The sequence below is a fragment of the Schistocerca gregaria genome, chromosome 7 (assembly GCF_023897955.1).
Source record: "Schistocerca gregaria isolate iqSchGreg1 chromosome 7, iqSchGreg1.2, whole genome shotgun sequence".
Taxonomy (NCBI): Eukaryota; Metazoa; Arthropoda; class Insecta; order Orthoptera; family Acrididae; genus Schistocerca; species Schistocerca gregaria.
Genome location: NC_064926.1, coordinates 423804436 through 423823662, shown reverse-complemented (window position 1 = coordinate 423823662; position 19227 = coordinate 423804436).

Sequence of the window (19227 nt, the reverse complement as noted above, 5' to 3'; positions counted from 1 at the left end):
TCAAAATTTTTGTGGACTTACACTCTTTGTGTAAACCAAGTTGACCACGTGAAGCATGTGGTGTAATCATGTAAGTAGCCCTCAGCTATTCTTTTCGGGAAGATTTCACAGAGGGTTAGTATGAATTTAGTTTACCAGTGTGTGGTAATTACATGACGGACAGGATTGCGCTACGAATGTAACTTCTTTGGGTGAAAATTGAATCGGTTGGTTGTGGTTAATTTCCTGTTGCATATGTTTCAACGTTCTTCGTGTGTTATTTTATGAATGCAGTGTTGTATGCAGTCTCCCAATCTTGGTTGGCTCCATATTTGATGTGTTCCGTAAGATTACTAACTCACATTTTCACAGTCCTAAATAAGGCACCAGTTTAGTTATGAATCAAGTTTAAAATGCTGAAACTTCAATTATCAATGTTAAAATAAATTTCCAAATATAAACTGATTTATTTCTTTGTTGTCGTATGACTATTAAATAATTATAATTAATGTTAGTGTGGTTGGGAATTTGGTAAGCTAGCCTGGATACCTGGTGAAACAGTTGCGCAGAAATGCAAGGTTAACTTCCCCAGACAGCTCACAGCTTTTAACCCACTTTTATGGTCTTGAATAGCAGCACCGCTTGCAGAATAAATTAATGCATCAACGGTACACTCCGTCTTTCTAAAATAAAATTTCCCTTACTTACAATAACATTTCTCTCTATGGAGCTTAGATTTAATTTAAAAGAGTTTCTTTTTTTGTGAAAAAAAATTGTAAATGTCAAAACAGAAAGCAATAAAAGATCTGAAATCAGCGCAAAAATGTACTTCAGGAACAGCGAAAATCACGCAATTATCAAACATCGTGCTGCCTTTTCTTAATCCAGCTTCTAAGATACGTCGTAGGGTCAGTATTGAACGTCATAAGCAGCTGACATGCCTCATGGAGTCCCGTTAAGATTCATGACAGCTAGGCAACGTAACTGTTAGTATTTAATTACGTCCAAGATTTTTGTGTTCTGCAGGTCTAATCCTGACTTAAGGTGTTTTTCATGAGACTGCTAGTCAGTGTCACCACTGAACCAGTCAGTGCACTATGGAGTAAAGCCTGTTTACGCGCACTGTATGAGATAAATTTTTGTAGTTATTTAACGTACATTTTGCGTTTTAATGTACGTCTATATACAAATACTGCATACTGCATAATACGTTATATGTCCTTAATGTTATGTAGAAACTGTAACTCGTTCAATCTGAGTATGCCTGGTTAGGTGTAAGAGAGGGCCTGAAGGCCCTAATCTTGGCAGGTAAAATAAATGCATAAATAAATAAATAAATAAATAACTCTGAAATTGCCTTCTGGCTTAATGTGCGTTAGCAAGTGATTTGGTATATTTATGGAGCAACAAGTGTTGAACAGAAGTGCTGCGAGCATCTGATTCAGTCTGTACTCACTTTCTTTGTTTTAACGTCCAATGGCGACCCTTTTGATTGCTGGATTAATATTGGTGTGATAGTCCCAAACTCACTTCGTGGCTTGGTAATAAGGCCCCAAAAAAAGGTAAGGTACATAGACATAGTATAAAAAAAGGGTACAACAGCAACAACAGCATAACCACAGTACAAATAATCAGTAACCCCACAAGACTGAAGAACAAAACCTAATTGTGAAATTAATAAAGATTAAATGGGGGGCTGGCCGGAGTGGCCGAGCGGTTCTAGGCGCTACAGTCTGGAACTTCGCGACCGCAACGCTCGCAGGTTCGAATCCTCCCTCGGGCATGCATGTGTGTGATTTCCTTAGGCTAGTTAGGTTTAAGTAGTTCTAAGTACAAGGGGACTGATGACCTCAGAAGTTAAGTCCCATAGTGCTCAGAGCCATTACATGGGGTCTGAAATGACGTATATCCATCAAAGTAGTGGTAGAAGTTCAAAAGAATTTAACTGCGGTATTCTAAGGCGTAAAAAAAGACCCTGACGATAACGTAATGGAAAGGGTGTGGACGCCATTAGAAGACGTCCAGGCCCGGTTTGGGTGTATGTCGTTGACGGCCGCAATGACTGTAGGAGTCTAAAGGATACCTTTCTGAGCACTGGATGTTAAATTGCTGATGATGATGCTGAAATACTTTTCATAAAAATGATCACACAGCTGATACATCAGCCTAGAGAATTTTTTTTTTTTTTGCCTTAACTGGAAAGTCATGTGCATCGTGAATCTGAACAAAACCGTCAACAATAATTCCCATCTTGTTTAGGGATTATATCTGATACACTACTACAACGGTGTAACGGACGAGATAGATACATTTTGTATTCCCCATTAATATATTAATTTCAAAAATAAACTAGGAAAATATTAATTTCAGACTGTTGCTGAATGGTGGGATAATGCCACAAGTGGGGAAAATTCTTTTATTAATGATTTTTGAAAAATGTAGGCAAACAATGACCCAGTCACCACCCTGCTTCGAGTTCCGGATAATGGGGAATGCAGTAGCCAGGGAACTGATGTATACGTGGCGGTGGCGTGGAATTCATAAACCGCCATTGTACGTCTACATTTGCACACATACCCGGCAAAGCACCTTGTAGCGACGGTTAAAACGTTGAGTTCTTTTAGATCATGATGCTAGACTAAATGTAATCTTATACGCAGAACACCTAATTGTGGTTACAGAGGACGAAGATAATCTTCAGACAAAAGTCTACAAATTGCAGTAGATAGCCTCAAATTACAAAGTAATATTATCAGTAGTTTAAACGAAAGAGATGGCATTTCAGGGCAGACAACCAGTAAGATCTAAAACAGTCTTCTATAATGAAACACTGGAACAAGTAAAACATTGTAAATATCTAGGATACGACATCACTTACGAACATGACCATGATATGGACCTCACATTACACAAATTTACTTCCATATGCGGGCAAGAAGCCCGCCTGAAGTTTTACAAAACAGTATAACCCTTACTTACGGAAGTGAGGCATGGGCAAACACGAGACACCAAGAAAGTAGAATACAGGCTCAGAAAGTGGGATGCTTAATAAGAATGGAAGGATGTAGAAGGGAAGATGGAAAAAGAAATGAAGATATAAGGAAAGATTTAGGAACATACAACATTAACAGGAAAATATAAGAAAATAGGAGAAAGATTCCCAGTAAAGGCTATAAATTATAAATACACTGGAATAAAAAAAAAAACTTAGGGAGAGAATGCAGCAGACGAGTAGCGCAACAGGCAATTTTCCTAGAACATGAATTGAAGAAGAGGAAGAAGACGAGGAAGAAGAGGAAGATTAGGATAGTTCACCCGAGACAGACTATAATAACTTGAATTTCTACTGAACTTTAGCGCAGGGGATACAGTCCTCAAAATTTTAAATTCTTTTTCATTTTTATTTTATTTAGAAAGAGAGCCGCCACAAGCAATCCGCGGTCTCCGGTGGTTCGTTACAGATTCTGCATCTACATGGATACTCTGTAAATCACATTTAAGTGCCTGGCAGAGGGTTCATCGAAGCACCTTCACAATTCCAATCTCGTATAGCGCGCGAAAAGAATGAACACCTATATCTTCCCGTATGAGCTCTTCTTTCCCTTATTTTATTGTGATGATCGTTCGTCCCTATGTAGGTCGGTGTCAACAAAATATTTATTCCATTCGGAGGAGAAAGTTGGTTATTGGAATTTAGTGAGAAGATTCCGTCACAACTAAAAACGCCTTTCTTTTAATGATGTCTCGCCCAAATCCTGTATCATTTCTGTGACACTCTCTCCCATATTTCGCGATAATACAAAACGTGATGCCCTTCTTTGAATCTTTTCGATCTACTCCGTCAATCCTATCTGGTAAGGATCCTACACTGCGCAGCAGCATTCTAAACGAGGACGGACAAGCGTAGGTAGTCTCCTTAGTAGTTCTGTTTGCATCATTCTAAAGAGCAAATATTAATATAATGTCTAATAAAAAGATCGAAAAGAAAAATAATCTTGAAATTAATTTAGAAGCCGATTACACTTCAAACTGATATTCTGGCTGCCTTCTTACAAAAGCAGTCACATCTTGACCTACGTCATCAGCAATGTGGGTACAATGCAGCTTTCGCACGATCCGATTTCGTAATTTTCTACAGAAAGTAAAATCAAATTTCACGTATGTCCCACATACACTCTCATTCATTCCCATTTATTCCGACAACAACATAATAAACAAATATTAAGTTTTCATTAAGTTCATACTACGAAATGCGAAATAATTAAAGTTTTTGAAAACAAAAATCCCAATTAAATGATTCTACACATCGAGAACTTTGGTTATGACTTCAGTTGATAACTTAAGACAAACGGTTATTGTTCCTAACGGAATGTTACACCTTAAGCGTCACTTTTATGGTTTTTAGGTAATTTTCTCAATCTCCGAAACTATAATAGTTAGAAAGCTGTAATTTTTATGAGATCTTCTACTGAATTACAAAAAGTAGTACACCAAGTTTGAAAATATTTGTTTAATACTTACTATGATTCATTTAGTTTCGTAGGGAGTATGAATATACGGTCGTAATTGGTGACACGGTAGTCCGTTCGCACGGCCACATAGCGTCAGCTGCGCGGTGATTCGTAGCTGAGGCGTCTTCTTGCAGCTTCCTCACACACACCGGGTCCACATCTACGCATCTTACTGCAATAACTGTTATCCCGCTATAACTTGCGACGTCACAGTACCATCCTTCATAAAATTAACAGACATCGTACTATACTTCAGCAATGCTCCCTCATTGTAATATTTAAAGAAGAAAGATACCAGTCCATTAAATTTCGGGTGTGCAGCGACATAAATATCACTTCTCCTTCTAATTTTTCGACCGTATACTGCTAGGCCATCTTCAGCGTGAGACGATAGATAGATTGACGCTGCCTCTCTCGCTACATTCTTTTAAACCCGCGGACCGCGCCAATGCGCTTGTGGCCACAAATACACCAGCGCCAAAGGCGTTGGATCGGCGGCAAAGACGCATGCATGAACTGAATCTGTGGCTAGGCGGCCGATCCACGCTCGGAAGTCGAAGTATCATTATGAGCTGTACTGTGGCGATGTCTTTGATAGTATATTAAAGAAAGTACCATGTCCAGTGCTTTGTCCAAACTGAAATCGCTGTCTCTCTTAACTTCTTCGCCAAAGTAATGTCAACTGCTTCTTCCTGTACCGAGTCTCGTAAAGATGAAGTCGGTGCTAGAGTTTCGTCGTTCTCTTACAGCTTAGAGTGATAGGTGTGGATGCACGGTTCTGCCACAACCGAGTTATTGGACTGATCCACGATTCCCAGCGTCAATCACTCGCATAGTCATGGATTCAATTCATGCACATTTCTTCACCTACGATCAGTGTCTCTGGCGCTTATGTATATATGGCCGCAAGCGTTGTGTCTCTGTCCGCAGATTTAAAAGGATGGGGCGATTGCTGTAAAGATCTTTCGACTCACTTTGAAGATGGCCGAACGGTGTGTGGCTGAAATATTATAAGAAGTGGAATTTATGGGGTTGCACCCCAAAGTTTAATGGAGCAGTCATTGGGCCGCAAAGACATGAGGCTGCACAACAAATACACTACTCGATGAAGAAAAATAATCATACACCTATTAGTGGGCATTAATATGTGGTATGTCCACCATTCACTTTTATGACAGCTTAACTCTGCAGGAAGTACTTTCAATGAGATGTCTCAGTGTTTGTGGAGGAATGGCAGCCCACTCTTCCTCAACAGCCGAAACCAGAGAAGGAGGAGATACTGGGCGCTGCGATCTGGAGCGAAGTCTTAGTTCTAAGTAATCCCCAATGTATTCCATTGGCTTTAGGTCTACATCTACGTCTCCATGGATACTCTGCAAATCACATTTAAGTGCCTGGCAGAGGGTTCATCCAACCACCTTCACAATTCTCTATCATTGCAATCTCGTATATCACGCGGAAAGAACAAACACTTATATCTTTCCGTACGAGCTCTACTTTCCCTTATTTTTTTTTTATCATGGTGATAGTTTCTTGCTATGTAGTTCGGTACCAACAAAATATTTCCGCATTCGGTGGAGAAAGCTGATGATGGGAATTTCGAGAAATGATTCCTCCGCAACGAAAAACGCCTCTGTTTTAATGATGTCCATCCGAAAACCTGTATCATGTCAGTGACACTCTCTGCCCTATTTCGCGGTAATACAAAACGTGCTGCTCTTCTTTAAACTTTTTCGATGTACTTCGTCAGTCCTGTCTGGTAAGGACCCAACACCGCGCAGCAGTATTCTAAAAGAGGACCGACAAGCGTAGTGTAGGCGGTCTCCTTACTAGATGTGTTGTACTTTCTAAGTGTCCTGCCAATAAAACGAAGTCTTTGGTTAGCCTTCCCCATAACATTTTGTATGTGTTCCTTCCAATTTAAGTTGTTCGTAATTGTAATAGCTAGGTATTTAGTTGAATTTACGGCTTTTAGATTAGACTGATTTATCGTGTAACCGACGTTTAACGAATTCCTTTTAGCACTCATGTGGATGACCTCACACTTTTCGTTATATAGGGTCAACTGCCAATTTTCGCACCATTCAGATAGCTTTTCTAAATCGTTTTTCAATTTGTTTTGAGCGTCTGATGACTTTATTAGTCGATAAACGACAACGTCATCTGCAAACAACCTAATTCGGCTGCTCATATTGTTTCCCAAGTCGATTATGTAGATAAGGAAGAGCAAAGGGACTATAACACTACCTTGGGGAGCCCCAGAAATCACTTCTGTTTTACTCGATGACTTTCTCTCAATTAATAAAATAAATATGGTCTATTCGAGAATGAGATTTTCACTCTGCAGCGGTGTGTGCGCTGATATGAAACTTCCTGGCAGATTAAAACTGTGTGCCCCACCGAGACTCGAACTTGGGACCTTTGCCTTTCGCGGGCAAGTGCTCTACCATCTGAACTACCGAAGCACGACTCACGGCCGCTACTCACAGCTTTACTTCTGCCAGTATCCGTCTCCTACCTTCCAAACTTTACAGAAGCTCTCCTGCGAACCTTGCAGAACTAGAAAGGATATTGCGGAGACATGGCTTAGCCACAGCCTGGGGGATGTTTCCAGAATGAGATTTTCACTCTGCAAGGTTCGCAGGAGAGCTTCTGTAAAGTTTGGAAGGTAGGAGACGGATACTGGCAGAAGTAAAGCTGTGAGTACCGGGCGTTAGTCGTGCTTCGGTAGCTCAGATGGTAGAGCACTTGCCCGCGAAAGCCAAAGGTCCCGAGTTCGAGTCTCTGTCGGGCACACAGTTTTAATCTGCCAAGAAGTTTCATGGTCTATTCGATTTGTTATCCCAGTTAACTTTGTGGATCTGAAAATATCTTCACAACAGTGAAAATTTGTAATTTCAGTCATAAACACATACAAGACAAAACGCACAACAGTAATTTAACACCACACAGACGCAAAAGTACTGCGATGAGGTTGGAGACGCTGCAGGAGCAGCTCAGCGTAGCTTCATTGTGCTGCTCTTCCGTGCATTCAGTGAACCCATGTTACGAGGCGCACGTGAGCCAGCTCTCCAGCAGTAACCTACCCGTCGTACTACTGTCTGCCACTGTTATCGCATCACTCACACTGGCAGAACCGACAAGTACTGAATGCTAGCTTGACAGCAAAGAGCAGAATGGACGTTACTGTAGTCAACGGCAAGTTCCGCTGGTGAAAGGAAGCAGTTTGTTCCAGACAAGACGCATAACACATAACATTAAAATTTGTGCTGTTGCATATATAATCAGAGCAAATCAGATAGAAAGATAAATGGGGCTAAGAAAGCAAACGAAATATAATTACCATATAGGGTGTCGGAGGAGATATGGTCAATACTCAGGGACTTGACAGGAACGACCATTCAAAACAAATAAAATCTAGTAAACATAGGCTCTAAAATACACATGTTAGGAGCTGTGAGCACTAGGTCAGTAGAAGAGATCTGTCTCCCAGTAGCAAAGATGAACAAGGGGCTAAATACTGTGATAATGGCACTATAAACGCATTTTGTTAGTGTGGTTTGCATACATCAGGGGTAAGCATACATTCAGCACTAAACCTATAGTTATGTCAATTGATTTATGATCCCCTAGTGACAGTCAGTCCTTAACCTTTCCTTCCGTTAAGTGGTTTTCTGTGTTACTCTCTCCCCCTCACACTCCCCCTCTTCCCCTTAACTTACTATTTTGTTTCATGTCACCACCACTTAACCTATTGTTCCCCCTAACCTACTGTTCATTTCGGAGCGATTTCTTGTCACCTCCTCCCCTTTCCCCTCCTCATTACCGGTATTGTCACTCCCCCCCAATCATCTGCCCCACTTCTAGGAAATCCTCAGGCATTCCTTCCTCCCCTCCCCTTCTAGTAAAAAACATTGGTGGGAGAATCGCTCAGTCTGTGCTGAGCTGTTGGTGTGGAAGGATATATTTCTTATTTTTTGAAATTGTAGGTGTTATCCTGTTGGAAAATATTCCCGAAATTGGCAGGAAAAAGTTCTGCCTCTCTCACCTTGACATACAAGAACCGCATGGGCTAGAACATAATGCCACCACCATAGGATGTCTCTCCCCCCCCCCTCCATCACACATACCCTTCATCACCACCAATCCCTCCATGAAAACGTTGGCGGGAAAATCAGCTGAGCTGGTGGAGTGGAAAAATCCCATTCCAGGAAATTCAATGACATTGGACATAATGACAGCAATCCAGTGTGTATTTATAATATTCGATTTGCAAACCAACTCACAGGGTTTGGATCTCTTTCCTTTGGCAGGAAAAGCTCATCATTCTCTGCTGTTTATTTAATTTTCGAAGATGCAGATCCTGTAAAATATATATAAAAAATAATGAAATATGCAGATAGATCCCTTTTTTTCGATTGTGCAAGGAATACCTTCATGAAATCAGCACAAAACATTCATCACACGTAATTACTGCAGTGACTTTCTTCCGCAAAGAAATACTTGTGCTGCAGCATAAGACCAGAAGCACCCTGTTTCCTCTGTAGTAGCCGCACCACCAGCGGGGATCTATGGCACCACTCGTTCGAAACCACTGTCTGGAGCCACACCACACACCAAAACCACTGTCAGGGATTTGCTGCCAGGGCCATGCGCTAGATTTGTGCTGCCTCAGCAGCCTCCAGGCCACGCTATTCCCTCTTCCTGCCTCTCTCTCTGTCTCTATCTCTTCCTCTCTCTCTCTCTGTCTGTCTCTCTTTCACTACCTCTCTCTCCCTCTCCCTGCATCAAGTGGCTACTCCCTGTTTTTGTGTGGACCAACGTGTACACACACACACACACACACACACACACACACACACACACACACACACACACACACAAACCAGGATCCCCTCCCCCCCCAGCTCCCCACCCCTCATCCAGACCAGGCACTGGTAAGTAGGTAGACCTCTTTGTTCTCAGGCTTTCAGTGCTGTGGAAACCTGTAGCGGATGGAACAAAGTCATTCCAGAAGAATTTGATAGCGTCTGCCGTGTGCCACCAGAAACCACACTAATTCCTCCTTTGACCTGAACAAAATACTGGATACCTGGGGAACCACTAGCCCTTCCGAAAATACTGGGCTATGTATGTCTTGGAAATAGTTCTCGCACTATATCAAATTGACTGATTTATTAAGTAAATCGACACCCTTAATGTGGGACAGTTTTTTCTTGGATGCTATCGGTGGATATGGTTCAAATGGCTCTGAGCACAATGGGACTTAACATCTAAGGTCATCAGTCCCCTAGAACTTAGAACTACTTAAACCTAATTTACCTATTCGCCCACCCACAGGGCGACGCAGTTAGGTCAACTGCACACTCATACCCTGCTTTACCAGTTTAGGAAGCTCAGCATCGATTTGCGCCTTAGACCACAAATGTCCATTCGTTCTGGCCACTGGCTACCTCCACCAATTGCCTAAATGTCAAGGAAACCAGCCACAAATTTCACAGTATACTTACAATTAAATATTACAATTGCAGCACTAACCACGTGACACTGCAGGCCGCGGTGGCTGAGCGGTTCTAGGCGCTTCAGTCCGGAACTACGCGGCTGCTGTGGTCGAAGTTTCGAATCCTGCCTCGGGCATGGATGTGTGTGATGTCCATAGGTTAGTTAGGTTTAAGTAGTTCTAAAAGGTACTGATGACCTCAGATGTTAAGTCCCATAGTGTTTGGTGCCATTTGAACTAAGTGACATTGAACAATAAACGAAAAATCGGAAATATCTCTTCCTGACAACTGTGGCTCTGAAAATATCAGTCTATATTCTCCTTATGAGAGGACATAATTTTCTAGGTAAAATCTTTCATACCCCTTACAGCTATCGATGGGTTGAAATCGCGGTATTCCACATCAAATCTACACCCGATCAGACATAGTCCGACCCACATCATTTTCTTTGTACCTGTAGGAACACTAACCACAGTAACGTTGCACTCCAAGAGCGTAACATACCTGACAAGTAACGTGATTATTGAAACTTCCTGGCAGATTAAAACTGTGTGCCCGACCGAGACTCGAACTCGGGTCCCGAGTTCGAGTCTCGGTCGGGCACACAGTTTTAATCTGACAGGAAGTTTCATATCAGCGCACACTCCGCTGCAGAGTGAAAATCTCATTCTGGAAACGTGATTATTATTTACACGTGTATAGCGCGCAAAAAAAAAAAAAAAAAAAAAATACGGAATGTCCGCACTCACAACTGCCGGGTGCCGTTTCGGAAAACCTACATTAGCTTCCCAGTAGCAAAACCCTCCCACCACAACGTTGTTATCATATATTTGTCAAGAAATAAAGGGCGTAATTACAATTAAAAAGTCCTCGCATCTCTTATTTATGATGCGTACGTTCTTGCAAGATAGCGTTTGCAAGGGCAGGAAGAACTGATATCCCCAGCCAAGTCACGAACCCCGCTACCAGTAGCGTCTTCTCAACGGCTCTTCAGCCAATATTGCTGCATATGGATCTCTGCAGCACGCACGTTCATGCACCCACGCTTACTGTTGTTCATCAGTGACGAAGACTGTAATGTGCAAGCCAGTGTCACAGCTGGACCTCCACTCAGTGGTGACATATGGCCTTTTCAGAATGAATCATCCGACAGATGGCCATTGGTATGTACAGCGTAAAACATCTGAAAGCGAACAACCTGCAACAGTCGTCGAAAGGGTCCAAGCTAGAGAAGGAAGCGTTAAGGTCTGGCGAATGTTTACGTGTCATTCCCTTGGTTATCTCGTCATTCTGAAAGGCAGAATGCATCAACACTAGTATACATCTATCCTCAGGGGACTACGTCCACCTCCATATGCATTTCGTTTTCCTTTGGAACGACAGCTTCTACCAGCAGATAAATGCAATGTTTCACGCAGCTCACATTATATGTGAGTGGTTTAGTGCACTCACCTTTCATGGTTATGGTTAGATGGTTTCTTATTCTATGACTGAACACAATTGTGTAAGCTGTAATGACATTGTTTAATACTGCAGTTTTGTCATGGAAATACACGCTTTTACATAGTTTACAATGTGACAATGTTAAGACAGTTGTCAAAATGATACATCTCGATCTATGAAAGTGAACTAAACCTAAACAAAACAGTATTAAATTGTAACTCTCAGAAAGTTAAATAATCCTAAGCACAACAATATTAAAATTTAACTAGAAATTTCTTTACAAGATTAGTCTTACGATTACATTATGATGTTGGCCAGTACTGCGATAAATCATCCAACTCCGATTCAAAGCTCAATGCTATTTTTAGGATGATAATCAAGTCCACGGATGATAGTCAGTTTTGTGACAAGTCGAGCAAAAAGTTACCAAAGATTGCTCGAGTTTACAGTGGACGCAAGAGTGAATCAACAAGTTTACGCCTCTGTACGTGGTATTTAGCAATGCTGCAATGAGTTGTCATCTTCCTGGCTACTCTCGCCCACTGAAATTCCTATAAAACTAATTAAACCTTCTGGTGAATTTTCTTGACATTCGAGAAAACATGAACTCATCCCTAGTCTCTGACTATGGCGATATACACGCTCATGGCTGGAGCAGCGTGCATATTATAATGTCCTCTCAGTTCTCACAAGAACAATTAACTAACTGGCTGGTTCGTTCCTCCACAGTTGGAGCTTAATGATGCTACAGCTAATTTCTAGCTGGAGGTCAGCTGCTGTAAATGCAGTGTTCACACAAATTTCTCCTCCGCATAATACAGGGCATTATGCACTCCATTCTGCACTTTATGCCAGTTCAGAGAAGAGTCCCCGAAAATTTCTCTCTTGTATTTCTCGTAACCGAACTCCCTCCCCAACTGGGATATTTCATTCTCCACGCCACGGCTTTTTTCGACCAAAAGGAAATAAGAGCATAACTCTTATTTTGTGGAAACTCTCTCTACCAATCGCAAGGGTCCTACCATTAAACTGCGTCGAAATATCGGCACTTCACTCCTTCCTGGCGCGGTTCCTCCAATCGGACGTTTTGTGGCTGCTCCAGACGCCTAAAAAGTAACATGTGTCTATCACGTGTGTACCCCTTGCAGTTCACGTGATCGAATGCATCACTGGTTTTGTTCATATCCCTTTGGCATTCCGAAACGCAGTTTTCTAAAGCATCTTTTTGTCCTACTTCTGGTGGCGCCGTTATTCACCCTGCAGTATGCGTTACCTGTCCAGTTACTGACCCGCCGCAGGACGCCTCCCCCCCCCCCCCCCCCCCCCTTAAGAGCTTTCTGTAGTGCCTCCTGGGATGCAGCTTCTGCATCTGGCCATGCTGGCTTCCACACAACACGTTTCCTCTCACTGCTTGTTTCACCTTCTGCTCATTGACATGCATTATATAGGAGCTATGTGTCAATACCGCCGACTGAGTGTCATCTCTTTTGCATTACATACTTTAGGCAAATTTGCTCATTACCACTGAAGTAAGTTAAGAGTTATATTCACCCTCCCTTTATGACGTATAAAACTTTTATGTAAGGTGCGAAATTGCCCTTCATTTATTCTGCCACCTTACAACCTGGCCTCCATGCTAGATCATCTGTCCATGGCACTGGAATTGTCATGGCTTCACATCCCTGGCGGTATCTTCCAGAACCTCACTGTTTATGACATCTTGTCTCCTAAACTATGTGCCTTATAATGATACAACTTTGCAGGTATACTCAGTGCTATATGTGAACTGTGTCAGCAAAATATGCTATGAATATAAGTAGTGGTAAAGAAGCAGTAAATTAAAATGTAGTTCCTCCTGGAACCGTTTTCCTGCATGAAGAACGAAGATGTAGAAAGTCATAAGCTTTTTTCCTCTCATCATTATGTGAACGGTGTTAGTGATAAATAGTTTCATAAAGGCTTAAAATTATGTGTAAAGTTTGTTGCAAGTCACTAAATGCTCTGGCTCTCAAATACTGGATAGGTAAAGTCTGAGTATTTGCGTTTCATGGCCTACACTTCTTTTTCACTTCCACCCTTACCCCATTGATAGGTAGGTGGTTCTTCCCTGTGCAGCGACTCTTTCCAGACAGTAAGTGATATAGTGATATCTGTAACAAGTTTGGTTGAAATTGTCCCAGTGGTTTCGAAGGAGATACAATGTATGTACATAGATTCATTTTTATAGTATGTGCATATATTTTTTCTATTACCTAATTTTGATGAAATATGGTCTATACGGTGCCCCTTCTGCTGAAGTTACCAATGAAAATCCCATAAAAATCTGTCTAATAGTTTTGGAGATTAGCATGGACACTAAAGTTTTACATAGAATTTTAAATCACGATACCTTTTGTTTTTTTTTTTTTTTTTTTTTTGCGTCATCCAATTTTGATGAACTAGACGCTATAAGCTGTTGTAAAGCAGCAAGATTTTGCGACGAACATTTAATATTCTTTAGGATTTATATTTATTTTAGATCACTGCATACGATGTGCCTAGATACAGGGATAACACGTTTGTCAGATCACCAAAGTTAAGTGTTGTTCGGTTTGGGTGGCTCTTGACCAGCATTCTCTGGGTCTGCCAAGTGCTGTTGGCAAGTGGGGTATACTCAGCCTTTGTGAAGCCAGTTGAGGTGTTACTTGATTTAGGAGTAACGGCTCTGCCATGAATGTTGGCAAGGGCTGGGACAGCAGTGTGCTGACCACAGATGCCCCTCAATATCCACATCCAGGGTCTTCTCAGGCCTGTTTTGGGCAGAGTTTTTTTTTTACTGTTTATAATGCGCAATTTGATTATTGATCATTTGCTTGGTTAATACTAGCTAGCAGCACGTACTAAAAGTGTCTGGAGTTAATTAGCACTGACCACTGAGTGGAGTGGGCCACCCATTCCTCGGAAGCTGCTGTCAGCTAAAGAGAGGCTGGGAAAAGACTTGTGATCTGCAGGGGTGGACAGTTACTGCTCTGAGAGAGAGAGAGAGAGAGAGAGAGAGAGAGAGACCAAAGTGTGGAGGTCCTGACATCACACACGTGACAGCAACTCCTTGCTGTTACAGGTGTGAAGAACATGATCTTCAGATATCTGCAGAACGAGATACGAATATTTCTGCTTTGTCTTATATCTGCTAGAGTGGTACTTGTAGTGATCCATGCACAGGCCTGAAGATGACATGGTAGGAAGTCGAAATTGGTTCTCTAATAAAACAGTATCAAAATAATGACTGGTGGTATAGCATTATAGTATTTTATGACCTGATGTTTTCTGAATAGCATTAACTGTACGACTAAGTGGACTACGCCTGTCAGTACAGACTAACTGGTCTGCATCCACGTGTCCACATTCCAACAGCAACTGATCTGCTGTCCAGGGGAATATAAGCATTAATGGCTTCCAGTTGCCACTTGGCATTTGGAGGTCCTAAACAACTCAAAAACATACGACTTGTAATAACTATAATTATTAGCCTGCAAACGACGTTAATATTGGTGTAATATTGTTCAGCACACCGTACTCAGCGACCAATAGGAAAATATGCACTTATACCAGTCACACCCTGTATTACATTTGGCATACCCTCATAAATATTACAGGTAGATAAAGGCAGGAGCGACAAGGATCTCACTAAGAAAGTGCGCACTTGCAGGAACAAAATGGTTGGCTACCCATGCCATTATTTATCCCAGTTTTCTATTCTGATGGAGCTAGTGATAGAAGGGAGAATACGTGTGACGACTGAGACAAAAGTTCCTGGATGAAATTAAAGCTGGTGAAAGTTAGGAGACCATTAAACCTATAGCATCAAGGAGGAAGGAAGCACAATGGTGTCCAAAGTGAAAGCAACAAACGGAAATTTTGCAAGGTTGTCTTTATTTTGCCACAGAACAGTGTAAAAAGGTGATAGTAAAGTGGAAACAAAGAATACAGAATGTAAACAACTGCAGCATGCATAATGGTAGACAAAACGTTCCTGCACTTTTTCCAACTCAACGGATTTGTACACACTTCCTGACAATTGGTCAATGTGCTCAGTGTGGTGTGTGACCGCCTCTGGCAGCATAACAGACCTCACAACTACAGGACATGCTGTGAATGGTGTCATCATTCTCATCTCGACGTAATAGCGCCTATTCTCCCTGCAGACCTGCTCGCAAGTGTTGGAGAGTGGTTGGTGGATGCTGACGTAATGCAACCCATCTCCCTCGTGCATCCTACACATGAACCGTGGTATTCCTACTAGGCGAGTGAGCAGACAACGCCATGTGTGGAAAATCTGTTTTCAAGAAAAAAATCAACCATCCGTGCTCTATGACGTTGAATGTTACCGTCTGTCATTAAGAATTATGGGCCTGCAGCACCTCGCAAAAACGCACGTGAGGTCCCAAGATCTCGTCACGATACCTTGCTGATTCACCCTTACAACGACATTCAAGTGGGCAATACAACCCTTGCCCACACCATTAGGTATACTCCTCGATATCGGCCTGTTTCCGTAATGTTTGGGTCCCGAAATCATGTTCCACCTTTCGTACAGATGTGAATTCTTCGAGAATCACTCTCTAGACTAAATCGGGACTCATCTGTTAAAAGAAAGTAGGCCCACTGTACGACGGTTCAGGTGGCATGTTGACTACTCCACTCTAGACGTGCCCTTGTGTGAAGACGCGTCAGAGGTACACATAAAGCAAGTCACAGACAATAAAGACCACTCTTTAGAGGCCTTCTGCATACCGTTTCCCTCGACCAGTCGATGTTGCGAAGTTAAATGCCACTTGCTGTGCAGTATTATGGCGGGACCATCGTGCACTTTCAGCCAAATAATGGTCCTCTCTTTTTGATGTCACCCTTAATGGTCCCTGCCCTGGTCTTCAGGATACAGTTACGGTCTCTGTGAACTGTCGCCGCATCTCGGAAACAACATAATGATTCCCATTATGCCTTGGGGCCACATCAATTTGCGACTGTCTTGCTTCCATTCTTCCCAAGCCTCTCCACTGCAGAGAGTCTGATAGGTATTTCCTCTGTGCTACACTGCACCGTCTCTGACTGTGTACGCAGTGACTGTGGATGTGGAACTACCCAGCAATGACAGCCCCGTTTGATAAGCGTCCTGACATCATTGTTGAAGTGATTGTCCTTTGACCGGAATGCCATCTTCCATGCAGAACAGGATCGTACGGACATCTGTTGACAGTTTGTATGACTACATTATGAATTAGACACAGGACTGGGAAATAGCAGTTTGTTCCTTTAATCCTGGACAGCGTATATGAGTGAGCCCAACATGGAAAAGAACTAGTGTCAAGAGTGTGCTGAAAATATCAAATTTCAAGCATTACCTCTTACCATGGACACCTCAGTGGCCAATGGCCTTCACTTAACGACCGAGATCAGCGGCATTTGAGTAGAGCTGTCGTTGCTAACAGACAAGCAACACTGCATGAAATAATCGCAGAAATCAAGGTGGGGCGTACGATGAGCGTATCCGTTGGGACAGTGCGCCGAAATTTGGCGCTAATGGGTTATGGCATCAGAAAACCGATGCGATTGCCTTTCCCAACAGCATGTCATCGCCTGTACCACCTCTCCTGGGATTTTGATCAAATCGGTAGTGCCCTAGACGACTGGAAAATGGTAGCGTGGACGGATGAGTCCCAGTTTCGGAGCTGATGATAGGGCTCGAGTGTGGCTCAGATACCACGCAGCCATGGATCCAAGTAGTCAACACGGCATAGTGCAGGCTGGCCGAGCGGTTCTAGGCGCTTCAATCCGGAAACGCGCTGCTGCTACGGTCGCAGATTCGAATCCTGCCTCAAGCATGGATGTGTGTGCTGCCCTTAGGTTAGTCAGGTTTAAGTAGTTCTAAGTCTAGGGGATGATGACCTCAGATGTTGAGTCTCATAGTGCTTAGAGATATTTGAACCATTTTTGCAGGCCGGTGGTGTCTCCATAATAGTGTAGGCTGTGTTTACATAGAATGGACTGGATCCTTTGGTTCAACTGAACCGATCATTGCCTGGAATGGATATTTCGGCTACTTGGAGACCATCTGCAGCTAGCCTTGGACTTCATGTCCCCAAACAACGGTGTCATCTCACAACTGTTAGGGACTGATTTGAAGAACATTCTCTACGATTTAAGGGAATGATTTGACCACCCAGATCGTCCGATATGAAGCTCATCGAACATTTAGGAACGTAATCGAAAGGTCAGTTTCTGAACAACATCGTGAACCAGCAACACATTCGCAATTATGGACGGCTATAAAGGCAACGTTGCTCAAAATTTCTGCATAGAACTTTCAACAACCTGTTGAGTCCACCCCCCACGTCATGTTTCTGCACTTCGCCGGGCAAAAGGAGGTCCGACGAGATTGTGGGAGGTGACCCTTGACTTTTGTCATCTCAGTGTACGAGGTGTCCGTCCTATAAGTGATTAGGAGCATTTTCTCTGGTGTTTCGACAGATTTGTGCACTTTTCTTTTTGCAGTGTGTAGCAGTCAGCCCAGCCAAATATTGGTCATCGCGTCTTTCATGCGATATTCAAGTTTAATAGAAAGGTGTGGGTTTGTTTCCCGTTTGAAAGCAAACTTTTTTAAAGCGGAATTTTCACATTGGGTAGGGCGATCCCAAATAAATTCTAGTGCGATCATCGTTCCATCGATTTGTATTAACAGGGACAGTAAAACACGAAGAATAACAAGTATTCCAGCAATGACTAAGCAGCGCTGCTACGAGGCGGTAGCAATTCAAATAGCTCTGAGCACTATGGGACTTAACATCTGAGGTCATCAGCCCCCTAGAACTTACAACTACTTACACCTAACTAAACTAAGGACATCTCACACATCCATGCCCGAGGCAACATTCGAACCTGCGACCGTAGCTCGGGCATGGATGTGTGTGATGTCCTTAGGTTAATTAGGTTTAAGTAGTTCTAAGTTCTAGGGGACTAATGACCACAGCAGTTGAGTCCCACAATGCTCAGAGCCATTTGAACCATTTTTTTTGCGGTTACCCTTGACGCTGCATGGCAGACACGAGCGCCTGCGATGGTGTACTCAACGACGAACCTGGATGCACGAATGGCAAAACGTCATTTTTTCGGATGAATCCAGGTTCTTTTTACAGCTTCGTGATGGTCGCATCCGCGTTTGGTGACATTGTCGTGAAGGCACATTGGAGGCGTGTATTCGTCATCGCCATACTGGCGTATCACCCGGCGTGATGGTATGGTGTGCCATTGGTTACACATCTCGGTCACCTCTTGTTGGCATTGACAGCACTTTGAACAGTGGACGTTACATTTCAGATGTGCTACGACCCGTGGCTCTACCCTTCATTCGATCCCTGCGAAACCCTACATTTCAGTAGGATAATGCACGACCGCATGCTGCAGGTCCTGTACGGGCCTTTCTGGATACAGTAAAATATTCGACTGCTGCTCTGGCCAGCACATTCCCCAGATCTCTCACCAATTGAAAACGTCTGTCAATGGTGGCCGAGCAACTGGCTCGTCACAATACGCCAGTCATTACTCTTGATGAACTGTGGTATCGTGTTGAAGCTGCCTGGGAAACTGTACCTGTTCACGCCATCCAAGCTCTGTTTGACTCAATGCCCAGGCGTATCTAGGCCGTTATTACGGCCCGAGGTGGCTGTTCTAGGTACTGATTTCTCAGAATCTATGCACCGAAATTGGGTGAAAATGTAATCACACGTCAGTTCTAGTATAATATATTTGTCCAATGA